The sequence below is a fragment of the Notamacropus eugenii genome, chromosome 7 (genome assembly GCF_028372415.1).
Source record: "Notamacropus eugenii isolate mMacEug1 chromosome 7, mMacEug1.pri_v2, whole genome shotgun sequence".
In the NCBI taxonomy this organism is placed as follows: domain Eukaryota; kingdom Metazoa; phylum Chordata; class Mammalia; order Diprotodontia; family Macropodidae; genus Notamacropus; species Notamacropus eugenii.
The window spans coordinates 120258450-120275004 of NC_092878.1; the positions used below are offsets into that span (position 1 = coordinate 120258450).

Sequence of the window (16555 nt, forward strand, 5' to 3'; positions counted from 1 at the left end):
AGATGTCACAAAGGTAAAATCTACAGGCCTTAGCATATTGGATGAGCATAGACTGAGGAGTTAAGGATAACTAGGTTGCAAACCTGGGTGATTGAGAGGGGTGTACCTTCAACAGTAAGAGGAAATTAGAAAGAGGGTTACCTGGGGTCAGGGAGAGAGGAGAGATAATGCATTTTAAACAGTGAGCTTCAGGTGTCTACAAGATATCCAGTATGAGTTGTCTGTCCAGTAGACAGTTAGAGATTCTTCTCTGGAGTTTAGGAGAGAGATTCGTATGTGTATCTGAGAATTATCAGCAGAGACATCGTCATTGTTACCATGGCAGCTGAGAGGGGAGAGAGAAAAAGAGAGTAAGTGAGCACACCTGTTGTTGACTAACTAAAGGCTGAGAGCAGGCACAGTATTCAGGTGCAAACTATGCGGCGGGAGACCTTAAGTAGGGTCAGGAAAGCTTGAAGACGCTCTTCGTGCTGAGGGGCCCTTAGAGGGCAGAAGGTCCCTCCCCTCTCCCACTCCCACTCTCTTGCTGTACGATCTTTGCCTCCTTGGGAGGAGGAGGATTCCTCTCTCCTGAGGAAGAATTCACCCTGCACATGTAACCAAGACCCTGAATAAAGCCTAACCCTTGTTCGACTCTGGAAAGTCTCTTCTCTCAATACGTTTATCTGGTTTGGCCGCCAAAGACCTGCGCCAGGTAAGGTAAGACTCGGGTAGCCCATCGGCCTCAAGGCCGAACATACAGGAGTTTACATTCTAGCCTGAGGAGACAACATCGAAAAACCTAAGTTTTATTCAGAAGAAAAATCTTTTGGTGATGGGGAGGAAGCTGAAGAAGCTGAGGAAGCTGAGGCAACCGAGGGAACAAACAGGAAAGGGTTGGACTAGAACATGCCTCTGGAGCTTAGGTTCTAAAGGCAAACTAGGGATTCTAAAGGTGGAGGTGAAGGGGCTAGGCCAAAGGTGGGGAACCTGTGGCCTTGAGGCCATAGGTGGCCCTCTAGGTCCTCAAGTGTGGCCTTTGGACTAAATCCAAAAAGAGCCCCACTTGAGAACCTAGAGGGCCACCTGTGGCCTCGTGACCTCAGATTCCCCACCCCTGAAGCAAGTACAAAAAGTCAGAGGTGACAGATGAAGTGCAGATAAGACCAATGGTTAAGAAGGTCAGTCTGGTGACATTATCACACTGGGAAAGTCATAATAACAGCTCTAAAAAAAAGAGTTGCAAAACAATGTGCTGCTGTCTGATAAAATGCTACAAAGATCTCACAGAAAGGCAGCTAGGGTTTTGTGGAGACCTCTTTGTAGTGGGAGAAAATTTAAGGTCTCTTTTTAAAGCCACCTAATTACCTATTAGGATGCAAAGGGAACCAGACTCAACAACATACTTGATTTACTCCAGCATTATAATGTTTACGAAATGTTAATAATACGAACACAACTTACAATAATGATAATAATGTATATGGCTTTTCCCCATTTTGGAGTTTACAATGCTTGTTAACATTGAGACTTTTTAATTACAGAGAAGCTTCAGCATCTATAGTAATGTCAGCTTGGCAATGCCAGAGTGCAAGTGTGTACATAATGATACACACCGTGTTACTTTATGGTGAAGTTGCTGCGTCTACCAAGGGCTGTAAAGGGTCCCTAGCAAACCTAGTCCCAAGACTAGAGCTGGATCTGACACAACAATCAAATTTGATTTAATTCAGTTCAACAAACAGTAAGCAGCCACAGTGTAGACAAAACCTAAACAGTCCCTAACCTCAAGGAGAGAATACCTTTTACTGTAGGAGATAAAACTTTGTAAATAGATAAGGGAGGGGGGAGGCTTGGCTTAGGGGCCTCACCTGAGCTGGGATTTTAAGAAAGAAAATTGACCACACCTGATGAGTAATTAAATGTAAAGAAGTAAAGGCCAGTGCCTTGGATAGAAATAAGCAAATTTAGAGGAGTGAAATACATTTAAGGGTAGAGATGCTAAATCCTGCTTTGGATGTGGCTCAGTCTGAGCTTCTGATGGAAGGCTGAGAGTAGAGCTCAGAGGAGAGAGATTTAGATGGAAGAAATGGTCATGGAACTGAAGAAAACTGATGAGATCTCTAAGAGAGAGTGACTGACTACATCCTAAGAGGGTAATGCCTTGAGAAATAGCCAGTCTTAGAGAGTAAGAGAAGATGGATGACAAACCAGCAAAAAAGACTAACAATGAACAGCAAATAAGAGAACATTTGTGTATAAAAAGAATGAGAAGAAAGTAATGTCCAGTAATGACTGGAGCCCATCCAGATGGGCTAATCTCAAGGGTGGGATGCTCTCCCCAGCAAGTTTCCCACAGAGAAGAGGTGGAAATGCACGAGATAGCCCGGGTCTCACGCCTCAATTCCCAGCTGTTCCCTGGGGGGCCTCCTGAGAACTCTGAGATTTAGAAGTCCTCACTTTTACCTGCCCGAGACTGTCCACGTGAAACTGAGCTTACACCCCCAACACCCATAAATCAAGATGGTTTCTTTTTGTATTCTTTGGGCTTAACACTGTGCCTGTTCCCTAACAGGCATTAAATAAATGTTTGCTGAGGTACTGACTGATTGACTGACTAATTAGTTAGTCCTTTTAACCACATTTCATGAGTGACTTAGTTGAGAAATTAGAGACCTGTATTATGAGCACCCAGGGCCACACAGGTCAACCTTTCTCCATATTCCAGTATTATTCTTTTTATTCAGATATTTAAATATTAAGTTGATCTTTTAGATTGGTTGAAAACAGGGATCATTTCTATTCAGCTTCTTTTTTGATTTGTATTTTGATTCCTCAGTGGATCTGTAATCTCACTGTTGGAGGCCTTTCCTCCAATGGTGCAGGTAGAAACTTATCCATACTTCCTCATAGGAGTCTGATCTGTATCAACCCCCACAATCTCTCCAGGTAGTCCATGTAACATGGTAGGCACTTTCCTCCAAGACTTTTAATTACAGTCAGGTCAACTCAGTACATGGGCTGTCTGTCTACTGACCTGTTATCATTATATAATAGGCTATCGTTTCTATCTTTTCCAGTCATCTCTTTGGCAGTACATCTTACATACAGTTTCCCATTGGTAGTAATCTGTCACCTATTTAAGTACACTACAAAACTCCATTTGCCCTTGGGTGACTCACAATTTTGCTTCTTTAGAGTATAATCTCGTGTCAAATAAAGCAAATTTCCCATACCATTTTTCATACTAGCTTCCTACAGGCCAGATATCTTTTTTAAGAATAAATTTATGCATATAATGACTCAAGTTAAATCAAATATCCCTCTTAATATATATTATACTTAAAATTCCCCAAATTTTGTAAATAAGAAAACTTATCTATAAACCAAAAAAGTTTAGTGAATCACGCAAGGTCATTGTCATGATGGAAATAAAAAGTAGACTGAGTCAGCAAAGATTCCAGTGTAATCAGCTTATTAGCTAGACTAACAGTTCCCAGTAAATGGGGTTAATGACCCCTCAGTAGTCAAAGACCCCAAGTGATGGAGGGCAGGTTCTTTTATGGTGATTAACAGGATGACAGAACAAATCCTTAAGTAACGTAAGTGTGCCTTCTTCTCATTGGCTAAAAAGTACATTATTTGAACCTCCCCTTCAAAAACTCCATAAACCATAAACAGGGAGGCTAGATGGTACAGTATAGGAAAGAGTGCCAGGCCAGGGTCAGGAAGACTCATTTTTCTGAGTTCAAATTCTATGTGACCCTGGGCAAGTCACTTAACCCTGTTTGCCTCAGTTTCCTCATCTGTGAAACAAGCTTGAGAAGGAAGTGGTAAACTACTCCTGATCCCAAATGGGGTCAAGAAGAGTGGGATAAAACTGAACCATTACAACTAACCATAAATAAAACCTTTGATTCCACAAATTTGGGCGTGGCTATACAACAGCTTCCACTGAATTATCTTGATCTTTAGCTAAGCTTGTTTCTTAGGAATGTAGGTGAGGGGTGAAGTTATTATGATGGAAGTCACATCAAAAGACCAGGGTGGAGATATGAGTCTCAAGAATAAAATCTAGACCCAAGTGACCTTAGGTAACTTAAGTAAACTTGCAAAAGTGAGGAAGAGCCAGATGGATTATTAAATCTAGCTTGATTAAATGCTAACAAAATAAAATTAAAAATCAGTATTCCATTTCACAGTCATATAATAATGAGAAAAGCTAGAACCCAAGTACTGTGACTCCATATCTGACCTTCTTTCTCCTATATTACTGAAATGAATGAACCTGTTTCTAATATTACTTTCAAGTAATAAAGTACTTGGCTGAACACATGGAGGGATTGGTACTGGGTAGTATAAATGTTGCTACTAACTGTGTGACCCTGAATCTAATCTATGTGGAGTACGATTGTCAGGCTGAGTAGCCATTAGACCGTTCTTTCTTGAGATTTGTACTTCTCGGATTGATTCACAAGATGATTCTGCTGAGTGGAAACAAGATAGCAGCTAAAGACATTGGATTTTATTTAATTTTATTTTTGCTTAGTCATTTCAGTCACGTCTGACTCTTTGTCATCCCATTTGGGGTTTTCTTCAAAGATACTGTAGTGGTTTGCTATTTCCTTCTCCAGCTCATTTTACACACAAAGAAACTGAGGCAAGCAGGATTAAGTGGCTTGCCCAGAGTCACACACCTAGTAAGTGCTTGAAGCCAGATTTGAACTTAGGTCTTCCTGGCTCCAGTCCTACTTCTCTATCCACTGTGCCACCTAGCTGCCTATAGCACATTGGGATAGTAGTCTTCTAAGGTTGTTTACCCCAGCAGAACACCAGACATCAAATCTCAGTGCTGTAGCAGGCATGGCATGCCTTAGTCTCATAGAATGTGGTTTCCTAGATGGAATGAATAGCCTGAGCGTCTAAAAGTCAGATTATTTTATGTGACCTTGCACTCACTGGGGAAGTCAGAAATACTCATTAGAAAGACATCATGGCATAATTGTGTTTGAATTGTTTAAATCAGTTGCAGAATCAGTAGGTCATAAAGAGTCATAAACATACCTGTTGGCATTACTTACCATGTTTTTTTAGTGTTTGTCAAGTCACTAAGCATCCATTAAGTACCTCCTACCAGCTAGGCATTGTGCTGAGTCCTAGGAGATTCAACAACAAAAAATCAAGCTGTGCCTGCCCTCAAGGATCTCACCATCTGACAAGGGAGATGACATAGAAACAAATATATACAAACAAAATGTATCCAGGAGAAATTGGAGGTATTCCCAAGGGAAGATACTAAGAGTAGGGGTGACCAGGAATGGCTTTTTTAAGGAAGCCAGGAGGGGTGGATGAGGAGAGACAGCATTACCTCCCCCTCGCCCTTCTCTTTCTAATAAACTCAGACTAAAATCTTATCCTTTTTCAGAGTGCAGTATATGGAACCTTTAAACCACCTTCTGATTTTGGGTGTTTTGGATGCCGTTCACATATAAAAATGCCAAGATATATGACACACTGAGAGATCATTGTTATAATCTAACCTATTCTTGTAACCTTGTTTTCTTTGGCGTGTGTCCATTTGGAAGCCATGGAGTTAGGCTAGACTAAGCAAGATGAAAAGATATTGATATTGCTTCATCTTTTCATTCTGTTTATATCATAGAGAATCTTATCCTATCCTACTCCATGGGCATTACCCTTGCCAATGCAGTGGCCTGACACTGGATGATTCTGACCACAGGAATGAGGTTTAAAGTCATTCCAGCTTGGCTGATACATCATAGATGAATTCAAGGAATACCTTCTCACTGTGGACCCAGAAATGAATAGCCCTTCCCCACATTACATCAGTGTCAGTAACATGAAATATCAGCATTTAATTACCTTCAGAATGAATCAATGATCTAACTACCTTGTCCCCTACCACTAAAATATACTAATATGCTCTTGCCCTTGACCTGAATGTGATGTTAAATACTTTCACATTTACATTCTTTTATATGTCTTTCCAGTCCCTGTCAATTCCAATCAGTTTCCCTTTCCTATGTTTTCAACTCCTAGAGAAGGTTCTTTTAACCTTGGGTTGGTGAACTTTAAAAGGTATTTTGAAAATGGAATTTCAGTATAATTGGCTTTCCTTTTGTTTGTTTATGCATTCAAAGACATGATCCTAAGAAGGTTCTCTAGGCTTCATCAGACTGCCAAAAGGGTCCAGAGCACAAAACAGGTCAAGAAGCCCTGATGCACAGGCAGGAACATTATGTCTATAGGAACAACTGCACCATGAATCAGTAAAAGGAGCTCCATGCCAAAGGGAACTAATGACACTATCATGCTAGAGGTCTCCCAATACGACAGTCTATTATGAACCTGAAGAAATGTATACGTCAGGGTCTGAACTAGGGAGACTATATCCCTGGTACTGTCCAGTCTTTAACATGGCAAAGAACAACTTCCTTACAAATTGTGAAAGTACCCAGCTCTTCCGAGCCCCAGAGTCACAGCATGACAAGGGGCACTGTTCTTACTGATTTGTTTTCTCTGTGAATCAGTTGAAGAGTTTAGTTTGGGTTAGAGAAGAGTTACGGCTAAAAAAGAAACAAAGAGAGATCCTGCCCCCTCCCTCATTCAGCAAAAGAAAATCTTTTAAGTCCAAGCTCTTACCTAAAATAGCTGATTATTAGAAGATTTTTTAAAAAGATAGGGAAATGTTTCTAAGCTCCTATTATCGAAGGATCACCTGAGACAAGGATTCATTTCTCCCATCTTCTTGCAAGAGGCAGAAATTTAGTGAGAAGAGTGTCAGGCAAAGGGGGCTGCCAAGAGGCATGTTGTCCTATAACAAAGATCACCGGGTCCTCGATTTAGAGCCTGGAAGGGACCTTGGAAGCCTGATCCAAGGACTCAGCCATTTCTGTGCTATGGGGCTATTTGACAGTGTGGTGAAGCCTGTGGACTCGCTTCTCAGAGTGGTGTATTTAAATGACTAAAGTAAAATATAGAAAATTGCAAAGGAAACCAATTATATTAAAATACAGTAATCAAAAGTCTTTTTTGTAAGCTCAGGGTTGTAGTCTGATGTAGTCTGACCTCTCATTTTACAGAGGAGTAAACCAAGGCCCAGAAGTTTAAGTCCTTTACCCAAGATCACACAGCTAATGAGTAACTGAGACAGGATTTGACCTGGGATCCTATGCAGGGTTCTTTCTACCATGTGATATTGCCTCTTACTTCTCCCTCTAATATCCTGGATGTGTCATTTACCTCCTCTCCCCACCCTCAAACCCCAACTACTCCATTTGCAAAATAAGAACCAGTAGGCCTTTAGGGACTTAACATACTGACATTTAAATTTGAAACAAATTTTATTTAAATATTTCCATTGATTTATGGTCTTATTAGGGTAGAGTACTCCATTTACTAGTGCATGTCACCATCTGTTAATGCTTTCTCACTCACTGTTATTTTAAATCCATGTAAATCCATGTATTTTAATGTCTTCTCTAGGTTTACCAGTTCTCTGCAGGTTTTCCTCTGGTTCTTTTGCAACACCAAAGTTGTCAAATTATTATCTCTTATTCTTGCTACATGACTGTACTACCCACTTTTCCAGTATCAGATGTTCTCAGCGATATTATCTGTGCCAGTCTTCCCGCCTGAGTCAGAGAATCACCAAAAGTCAGAGCTGTAAGGTACCTTGGAGGCCTTGTAGTGCAATTATATTTGACCTGAATTTCCTCATCTGGAAAATGAAGGTTACTACTTTCTTAAAGACTTTTAGTGAGGGAGGAACCACTGCTTCCTAACACAACCCATTTCACTGTGGCTTAGCTCTAATGCTTAGGAATGTTGGCTTCAATTCAGGGATGAATTGTCTTCCACACATTGCCCCTGGTCCTCCCCTTCGGGACCATGAAAAACAAGGCTTGTCCCTATTCCACATAACAACCCTTCAAATCCTTGAAACCTTTTTATAGTATTCTACACAAAGTTGTGCTTGGCAAATAATCCTGGCTACTAGTTGTATTCTTATTTTTTTCTTTTACCAAAGAACATATTTTCTATTTTGTTTTGCATGCACAATCACCAAAATTATGAGATACCTTCCCCTATTTCCACCTACCACTATGTTGAAGTTACCAAGGTATAAATTACATTGGAGGCTCCTGGTCAGTTCTTTGTAGGATTTCTCTACTTCATACACTGCTACAGACATTATGGAACAACCACCGTAACAACAAAACTGCAGCAACATTATATAACACACATGTAACTGTGTGCTCTTTGTAATCCTCATTATTAGAAAGCATATGTGTGTCTATATTTTTTTTGTTCAGTTGTGTCTGACTTTTTGTGACCCCATTTGAGATTTTCTTGGCAATAGTTTGCTGTTTCCTTCTCTAGCTTATCTTACATATAAAGAAACTGAGGCAAACAGGGTTAAGTGGCTTGTCCAGGGTCACATAGCTAGTAAGTGTCTGAAGTCAGATTTGAACTCAGTCCCAGTCAGTCTTCTTGACTCCAAGCCTGGTACTGTATTCACTGTGCCACCAAGCTGCCAAATAGATGGAGAGAGAGAGAGAGAGAGAGAAAGATACAGATGAGTGGATGGATAGGTAGGTAGATAGATGGATGGGTGGGTGGATGGATGGATGGATAGATGGATAGACAGATCTATATGTAGATATAATATGTTGATGTCTCTTCACTTGCTTTTTTGTGGATGTAATGATAACTATGATATTGTCCATACATTTGATAATGCCAGCTGTTCCTCCTGACTTTATCGTCTTACACATTGTTACCAGATCGTCATATAGTATGTAATTACTGAGGTGTTGGAGTCCAGATGTGGTTTTATTATGACTATTTTATCACTGAACAGAAGTCATAAAAAACACCAACATATCTCTGCTGTTTCATATTTTCCTTCTAATGTTCTTGGGATGTTCCTGATTATATTCTGGGTATTATCTTGATTATCCATGTAGCACATGAAACTTTCTTTAGGTTTCTTTTCTCTACTGCTTTTAGATGTTTTCCCTCTTGAGGCAATATTCTTGTGATACTTTCTCCTTCACTTCTGTTTTGCAAATTACTTTTAACTTCGTGTCACCCTTGGCCACATCCACTTAAGGAGAAGATCAAATATCTGCTGGCCAACACAATTTGGTGGTTCCTTATCCTGCTCTTTTCTGGCAGCTGTTTTTTCAATGTTTAAACTTCACTTAAGACTCTTAAGTCAATGTCTTTGGATTTCTCCTTTTTCTATAGTTGGAAACTTCTAAGAACAGGTTTAGTTGGAGTTGCTATAAATGCACTTAGTGTTCGTTCATTCTTTTAGCTTTTCAATTTGCCATCTATTTCACTCGATCTGGCATTGATTTTTTGACATTACCATAGTCAGTGGACCATATGATCATAGAGACTGTATAGACAAATAGCCAATCAGTTTTGAAATGATATCCCCATTAGTAACAAGTCTTTTTCTGTCTACTATGATACAGTAGATTTCATTTTTATGATGTTTGCTTCTTATCCATATCCAGCCTCTTCTGAGTTTTTTCTTGAAATATTAATGTTGTACGTGTGTGAATTTTATGAAGACTCTATAGTCCTTGGACAACTTTCATATTCTTAATTTCGATCTATATTTATCAGTGTGTTTTTCACCATCTTCCCCTATTCCCACCTACCACTACATTGAATTTGCCAATATATAAATTACCTTAGAGGATCCTGGCCAGTCCTTTGTAGGATTTCGCTACTCATACACTGCTACACACATTATGTAGCAACCACCATAACAGCAAATCCGCAGCAATATTATAGAGCACGAATATAACAATCATGTGCTCTTTGGTAATCCTCATTAAAAAATACTTCAAGGGGAAGTGACTAAGTGTGTTATTTAATTATCTTTATGTTGCCTTTGTTTACACACTGAAACCAGTTGCTTCAGTACTTTTTTTTTTTTAGTCTCCCTGAAGAAAACCTATAAACCATCCTTCAGTTTAAGTATCTTTCTGATTTCATTTCTGGCAAGAATATCATTGCACATGCAGTTCAGATGCTCTAATGAGGTCACTGGACAGAGATCTCCCATTTAGAGAAGTACCACTGAGAGATTCTAAAAGCCCTCGGCTCCCTTTTCCATGACTGTGCTATTTCCATTGTTTTATCTATTTCATGGGTCCAGTAGCCAGCCTTTTCATGCTGTCTTAGCCTTCCCTATGTAACTGGGCTGGTCTACTCAGACAGTAGGCAGATAGTTGTTGGAATCATGCTCAGCTTGCTAGAACCAGCCAAAATCTAGGAGCATAACCTTTGAAAACCCAGGGTCACCTCCTTATTTCTGTGAGGAAATGGTTTATTTTAAAAGGAAAAAAAATGGACGGAGGGAGTGGATTCTGGACCTGAGATTTCATGAGTATAGAAAACTATGGGAATACAGATCCCTTTTTGTCAGTGCAAATTGGCGCCAACTTTGTTTATGAAAGCCATAGAGAAATTGTCTGGGTCGTTTTAAGGTTCAGTGACTTTTCCAGGTTCACCCCCAAATAGATTGTGTCCAACAGCCCAGGTATTCCAGACTCCAGGCCAGCACTATCTCCACTATCCCATGTTCCCTCTTTATTTAAGTAATAAAATTATATGTTTTTCTAAGTTAGTTTTCTGAGATTTATATTTGGTCTTTTTTATAAACATCACTGTGCTTCTCCCTCCACTCCAGTGCAATCCACAATTCAGCGCATTACAACTATAATATTACAACTTGGGACACCAGCATTTCTCAAGACATGGTCCACAATTGATTTTGGTGCATAGTATATTCATTAAGATCTTTTCATATCAAATCTTACATGGGAAACTTTTCTAGACAAATTGATTTAGGGAAGAAATTTTGCCCCTTACCAAATTTCTGTGTGTAGTATTCACCTTGGGGGGGTGTGTTAAGGCAGATAAATAAGAAAAATGGTTTATAAATCAGAGGGGAAAAAAGCCAGAAAGCTAAACAACCAAAAGAAACAACAGTTGACTGAACTTTAAAATCATTGATTTCCTTTGTAATCCTATGTATTTTATTTTACGCATTTAAACACTATATTCTGAGAAGGGGTCCATACGCTTCAGCTGACTACCAAAGAGGTTCATAACATAAAAATGGTTAAGAATTCTGACTCTTTTTTGTTGTGTCCACAAGGACACAATTCTTTTGTGTTTCCTTAAAGAAAGACAATTTCCACGAAACCTTGCCCCGAGATATTTTACCAATCCTCCAAAACTTATGTCTAATAGGAAGATAAGATGCCATACCCCATTCAGATGCCTACAGTCAGGCTTCTAGGCTGCCTCAAAAAGACATTTTTTTAATGGTTGTATGGTATTGTCAGGGTTTTTAACAGATGTGCCCTTTGCTTTACTCTTACCGACCTCTGTTTTCTCCACCAAAGTCATATTCTGCACTCTACCTCTAGATTCACCTGATGATGAAGGAAGAATGCTTTCCAAGGTCACACATCAGTGATATATAAAGCCTTTGAAAACATTCTGAAAACAAAAACTTTCTGAGACAATCAGAATGACCTTTTCCTTGTGCTTTTTGATGCCTTGTACTTTTTTTGGTTTTAATTGATGTTAAATTTATTGAAGATTCTTCTAGATACTCCTCTCTCCCTTTTTTTCCCCTTGCTCTGAACCAACACATTTGGAAACTTAATGGGAAACCAAAGTAAAAATGTATGTGTACGACCATGCAAGTAGATGCCAGAGATAAAAGGCCACCAAACCAGCTAGAGGCAAGGGGGAGGAATGCCTGACTGTAGCTTTGCTCCAGTTGCATCAATGATTGACAACACATACAGGAAAGGGAACAGATTCTTGCTTCACTTGTGTAATTCAGTGCACAAGTTAAAGCCTTCTGGGGAATCAGAGCACTACAAACAATTGTAGTAAAACTTGTAACAGAAATGAGTGGAGTCCAGGCTAATGTAATACAGTAAATACAGTGCTAAACCTGGAATCCAGAAGCTCCAGGTTCAAAGCCTGCCTCAGAGACTAGTTGTATGACCCTGGGCAAGTCACATAACCAACTGTTGGTCTCAGTTTCCTCATCTGTAAAATGAAGAAAATAATCACATCCTACTCCCTAGGGTTGTTACAAGGATCAAATGAGATGATATTTGGAAAACTCAATATATAAGTGAAAATTGTTGTTATTAACGAACTCTGCTATACTGAACATGATCTTGAAAATGGTTGGATAGCTTCAATTATTGTTCATCTAACATATATCAAAACTTCAAATTATGCAACAAATTCTATAAGCATAGATACAAGTTTGTAGAGATAGACACCATTGGTCTGGGGAATGGGAAGAAGTAAAAGATCTTAAGTCAGCTGAAACTCTAACCAAGAATAAAGTTGATCAGATATGCAGATGTGCTAACAGGCTAATCTGTTTAGAGATTTGATGCATTGACAAAACCTGGGGGAAAAAACATTTTTAATCTCTTGAACTAGATCAAAGGATGAGACAACTAAAACTAGAAGGTATTTCAGAGACTACAGTAAAAACAAGGACCCCAGCATACACACAAAGTCCTGCTGTACAGATTCTTAGATCTGCCCTTCTACAAGGAAAGCAACTTTTGAGGGGTCAGCAATCTACTTTAATCAAGCACATATATTATTCACTTAGTTCAGGGGGAAAAGTTAGCACCCTGAACTTCAGAGAAAATACAGAGAAATAAAGACCAGCACGCAGGACTTCCAGCTGTCTGACCATAAGCAATACATACATAGTTACCAGAGAGACAACCACCAACATCTGGGTTTTCAAAGCCAGGGGACTCTTTAGGGGCTATGCAGAGTCTCATCTGGCCAAACAAAACACTTCTAATGAGTAAGCCCCAAAACAAAACATCACTTCAGCGTATATATACACTTTTCAGAGCCAGAAGGCATCACAACCCTTAAGAACCAATGCCTCATTAGAAATTAACCAAAAGTGTGAGCCTTCCTGGAAAACAAATCTCCCTTAATCAAACTTCCCTTAATGGGCAGGCCATTAATGGGTGGGAAAGATCTTTAATTCTCAATAACATAATTAGTATTACTACTACCTCTTCACTTTTCAGGTGAGGAAATTGAGGCACAGAATGGATTCAGTGACTTACCCAAGATACAACATTTCTTAAGAAAATATCTTCTTTTTTACTTTATTTAATCATTGTCTATGATAACCCAATGAACATCAATACATGTCTTTGTCTGACTGATTATACTCAACAGTAACCATCTTCTTGAATTATCTTGCCCTATGATTTAACGATACATATTTGTTTTTTTAAAAAAGATTTTTTTTCCCATTGGAATAGGAGAGTGAAAGAGAGAAAATTGACTTCTGTAATTTTTTTTTGATAGAGATTAGGAGTGGGTACTTTCTTTAGATTTGGGGTGTTATATTCCCTTTCAGATGAGGTCACCATACTTTTATTGGTTTTCTTTGTTACAAGAAAGTCTCCCATAGTGTGGGGGTTATTTGCAAATGTTTGTGATATAAAAAACAAAACAATCCAGCAAAATTTTAAAAAATAAAAATTATCTTGTCCTGCAGGGACTGACCTGCTGAAAGATATCTCAGAACAAGAGGATGATTTTAATATCTGGCAGGACTCATCTGTGTTGGCTTACTGGGTTGCCTATAACCTAGATTCTTACTTGCCCTGTTACTGATCTCTCTGATGAGGTCATGTTTGAAGGAGCCATTATTGAAGGCTAGGAAAAAAAATATTTCAACAGATGCCGTGTTTATGTGAATTTGATCATCTTTGGTGAGGCATTACCTTATTAAACAGTAATGCTAAGATAATAAAAGGCCCATCAGTACTAGTGTAGTGGCACACCCACATTCAAACAGTTTTCTGTGGTTTGCCCTGATAATAAATCTGTTTCACTGAACTGTAAATTTAGAAAAGAAGTTAAGAAATTAGTTTCACTGAACTTTATTTTTCCCATGACTAAGATCACATAGCATCTATCAGTCTTAGAGCATACAAAGTATGATCAGTGTCTTTCTGTCCAATGAACAGATATCTAAGGCTGAATCTCTTCATGTAAAAGTGTTAGTGACACAGTCATCCTTTTTGTTTTAAACGTCAATACAGATTTTTATATGATATATTCATCAACAGCCACAATAACTATTAGCCATACTATACTTTAATTCAGTCTTTATGTAGATACCACTTGAGTCAAAAATACTCAGATGAAAAAAACAAAAATAAACGTGAATGTCTTTTGCCTTCATAACTATTTTATCTTTGAAAGGAAATGAGCTTTGTGGTCTTTAGCTATGGTCTAGAGTACCACCACTTTCTTGGGCTATTTTAGATTTTTATAATATCTTAGTACTGACTTCTTAGTAAAGAATATTTAAGTGAAATATTTAATATTAATTATTATTTATCATATTTAATAGCTAAATAATAACATGAAGGGATTGCAAAAATTTATTTCTATTGGACAAAATTCTGAATTTTTAATAAATTCCACATATATATAGGAATTTGGAATTAGTAGTCTAGCCTGTCTAGAAAGACAGGAGCTTATCTACATCCAGAGAAAGAACTATGGAATTTAAATTCAGATCAAAGTATACTATTTTCACTTTTTTTTGTTGTTTTTTTCTTTCTCATAGTTTTCCCCTTTTATTCTGATCTTCTTTCACAACATGGCTAATACAGAAATGTGTTTAACATGATCATACATATATAACCTATATCAGATTGCTTGCTGTTTTGGGGAGAGGGGGAGGGAGGAAGAAAAATTTGGAACTCAAAATCTTACAAAAATACATGTTTGAAAACTATGTTACATGTAATTAGAAAAAATAAAATACTATTAAGAGAAAAAAATTGAAAAGACAGCTTTTCAAAAAGTTACATAAACTCCCTTCCAGAAAGTTTTTTGAAAGATTTTGTGTTTTCCACAGTCCTGAAAATGTACACAGCATTCTATCCAAGAAGTCCATTATCCCCTTCCTAACACTTTAGTACCTTCAAAATTCACAGTGAAAAAAATCAATGTTATTACTAAACAGCCTGCAACAGAGATGACTAGGATAAATGTAATATTCTAAGTTCAAAGGATCATAGAATCATACATTTAGAAGTGGAATGAAACAGACATGGGTGGGGCAGTGGACAGAGTGCTGGGCCTGGAGTCAGGAAAACTCATCTTCATGAGTTCAAATCTGGCCTCAGACACTTACTAGCTTTGTGACCCTGGGCAAGTCACTTCACCCTGTTTCCCTCAATTTCTTCTTCTGTAAAATGAACTAGAGAATGCAATGGCAGACCTTTGGCAAAAATGGCAGTACCTTTGCCAAGAAGGTCCAAAAAGTTGTGTCCTCTGGCTAATTGTTAATGGAAGCACACTAATGGGGGCTTATAAACTATATAATATTAGGAATGGGTAACCACAGGAAGCCTGCCTTTTGAAACTTGAGGTATCAGTATCCCCCTGCAGATATATCCTATAAGTATATGTACAAATTGGGGGAGTATCCTCTAAGGGTATATGCTATGTATACAAAGTACAGACAGGATATTTTGTTTAGTAGGTAAGGTACTAGTAGTTGAGAGTATCAGGAAAGACCTCTTATAGGAGTTATCCCCTGAAATCAGCTTTGGAAATGACTACGAGCTCTGAGAGATGGAAATTAGGAGGGGCCATATTTCCAGGCATTAGTGATAACCTTTGTAAAATAACAGAGATATAGGAGCTGGAATGCCAGTTACAACAAAAAACTGTCAGTTTGGCTGGAACATAAAGTATTTAAAAGGTAGTAATGCCCAGGAACCTTTAAAAGATGGGCCAAGGCCAAATTGTGAAAGGCTTTAAATGCTAAACAATGGAGTTAGTGTATATTCTAAAACAGTATTACAGCCAAAATTGCAACAACAATATTACAGATTCTAAAACAATCTAACAGCCAAAGGGCTGTTAGATGGTGCAGTGGATAGAGTGCTGAGCCTAGAGTCAGGCAGATCTTGAGTTTAAACCCAGCCTCATGTACTTTCTAGCTGTGTGATCCTGAGCAAGTCACTTAACCCTGTTTCCCTCAGTTTCCTCATCTGTAAAATGGGGACCATAATACCACCTACCTCAAGTGTTGTTTTGAGAATAAAATACAATAGTAATTGTAAATGCTTAGCACAACGCCTCGCACGTAGTAAGTAAGCACTATAAAAATGATAACTGTCATCGTCATCTTTCATCTAGGCAAATAAATCAAAATGTTATAGACCAAAGTGCTTTATAAAGTTTTTATTTTGAATTTATGGAATAAAAGAAGCATTTCCATAACGTAGTATAATTAAAAAGGTGATTGCATATAACACTGCAAATCCATTATGTACAACTTGCTCTTCCTTTTAAGTATATTAAAATTATGTAAATTTTTTCCCTTTTTTCTTCCCTTCCTTCCCTTCCTTGTCCTAGAGAGGGCTACTATTAGACACAAACATATATGGGAAATCTGTTTATCAGTTCTTTCTCTGGTTGCAGATAC

General features: G+C 38.3%; 1 protein-coding gene across 2 annotated transcripts in view; it reads left to right on the forward strand.

Moving 5' to 3' along the window:
* ELOVL6 (ELOVL fatty acid elongase 6) overlaps nt 1-16555 on the forward strand; it is a 154709-nt gene that overhangs the window by 60967 nt on the left and 77187 nt on the right. The window contains exon 1 of one of the 2 annotated variants that reach the window (XM_072623376.1): nt 407-694. The exons of the other annotated variant lie outside the window; for it this stretch is intronic. The gene's annotated coding sequence lies outside the window, so the exon portion shown is untranslated. Of the gene's footprint in view, nt 1-406; nt 695-16555 lie in introns of those variants that run through there. 2 annotated transcript variants of the gene reach the window in all.